Source organism: Orycteropus afer, unplaced genomic scaffold, assembly GCF_000298275.1.
Source record: "Orycteropus afer afer isolate SDZICR_OR568_19922 unplaced genomic scaffold, OryAfe1.0 scaffold00302, whole genome shotgun sequence".
Classification (NCBI taxonomy): domain Eukaryota; kingdom Metazoa; phylum Chordata; class Mammalia; order Tubulidentata; family Orycteropodidae; genus Orycteropus; species Orycteropus afer.
Window position 1 is genome coordinate 2,732,004 of NW_006921889.1, and position 2,269 is coordinate 2,734,272.

General features: G+C 43.9%; 1 pseudogene; it reads right to left on the reverse strand.

The window, feature by feature from the left end:
• The window catches only part of LOC122151106, a 75,113-nt pseudogene that overhangs the window by 46,725 nt on the left and 26,119 nt on the right, over positions 1-2,269 (reverse strand).

The following is a 2,269-nucleotide window of genomic DNA, read 5'->3' on the forward strand; positions in this document are numbered from 1 at the left end:
CAACAGTTGCAAATGCAAGGTTCTCTGCCCTGACACTGTCTTTTCTTCTAGAAATAGAGTGACACCTCACACTCTCCTCCTTCTCAGGATGAGGGGCCCTCTGTAATTTTTTTGTGAGATACACAAAGTCAAGTTTTGCTCCTTTGCCAGCCCCTTGCCTGTGAACAGCACTGGAGCCTATGGGAATCATCCCCATGCCAACAACAGAATAAAGCACGATTCAGTCACAAATACTCTCTAGATTTTACTTTGTTCACTCAAGAAATAATCTTTGGTTTCCTTGCTCTTAAAAAGAGAACTTCCTAGAGAAAGAGAATTATTGAAAATCAAAACCAGTTGCCACTGAGTTGACTCTGACTCCTTGCGACCCCATGTGTGTCTGAGTGGCACTGTGCCCCACAGGGTTTCAGTGCCTCAGTTTTGGAAGGAGATCACCAGGTCTTTCTTTTGAGGTGCCTCTGGCTGGACTCAAACTTCCAGCCTTTGAGTTAGCAGCTGAGCATGTTAATCATTTGTACCACTCAGGGGCTGGCTAATGGCCTTCTTGGCAATTATAGATGTAGGAAGAAAATAGCTGCTGGAGCTAAGGTAGTGGTGGCCTGCTGGACTCAGGTGCACACGGAGAGGCCACATCTCCTTCTGCCCACATCTGAAGGCAAGCTGGGGGCCTGGCTTTCGTGATGATGTGCTTTGTTTTATTTATTTATTTATTGTGAGATTAGGTGCTTTACGGTTTTCAAAGAACACTGATTTTCACAGAATATTCCTACAGTGGGTCTTACATGCACCCAGGGCCTTGGCTGAGGTTTATGCTTTTCCTATTAATTAAAAATCAAAGCTCCCTGAAGGAGACCTACTGACCCAGAAATCAAAAGAAGCACAGTGGGAAATTAAAAACTAAGAAGCAAAGTTCTCCTTACTTGCCATTTCCTAATAGTCCATGAAGGCTCTTGGATGGCTCACACTGTTTGCTTTCAGCTGGTAACCAAAAGATAGGCAATCCGTACCCACTGAGCAACACCACAGAAGAAATGGGCATGGCAATCTGTTTCTGTAAAGGTTACAGCCAAAAAATCCCAATGGAGCAGTTCTACTCTGTAACACAGGGGTCTCCAATATCACAAACCAACAACAAAAACAAAATCAACCACAAAATGTTTTCCTTCTCCATGGTACTCACAGAGTTCCACCCGGAGTAAACCAAAAAAGAGTATCTCTACTGCAATGCTCAAATCACCAAAACATGCTAGAAGGAATTGCTCCGAATGGTTGCAGTTTGAAGATATAAGTGGCAATGACTCAATAACTAAAATAACACAATTAACAATAAAAAATTATCTATGTTACAATGATAAGTTTGTGTGTCAACTTGGCTGGGCATGATTGAGTGGCTGGGCAGCTGGATGTAGTATCTCCCAGGATGAGACTGGTAATCAACTCCATGGTGGAATCTACTGTGAGCAGCTGAGTAGCTGCCTTAGGGATGTCATCTGCTTCCTATATATAAGGAGAAGCCTTGGGAATGGTCTCTAGCTTATGGCATGCTTGAACCCTGCATGTAACCGTGTCATTGTCCAGCAGCCTGTCATGCTCTGCTGACCTTGAAACTTACAATGGACTTGAATTAATGGCCTGCCATGTGGTTTCATAACATCGGGATTGTGCCGCTTTACTTGTCAACATTGGGTTTGTCACTCTCAGCAGCCAGTAGCTGTCTGAGTGAAGAAAAACCTCCAGCTTCAGTGGGCCAAGAGCAGGAGGCAGAGCTGAAGCCCAAAGTTGAGGGGCTTTCACCCAACCCCTAAAGCCTAGCACTTTGAACTTGGACTTAAAGCCTCCAACTGTAAGAGAATAAACCCTTGTTTGTTCAAGCCATCCCATTTGTGGTATACTATTGACAGAGTGGCACAACGTAATGAGAACAGCTACATAAAAGGACCTCTGGTTATGTAATGGTTAAGGTATTTGATTGCTAACCAGAAGGTCGGTGAACCCACCAGCCACTCCATAGAAGAAAGATGAGGCAGTCTGTCTCTGTAAACATTTATAGCCATGGAAACCTTATGAGGGCTGCCATGGGTGAGAAGGAGTTGACTTGATGGTAGTGTGTTTGGTTTTTTGGGTCATGCCATATAAAAGATGGGAGGCATCATCCTGAAGTTAGAGAATAACTGGCAAAATAGCTCTCAACAGCTCAGAGTTTGGCCTGTGTCTCAGCTTTCCTTCCAGAGTAATTTTCTGCATATACAGGAAGAAGTTAATGGAAAAG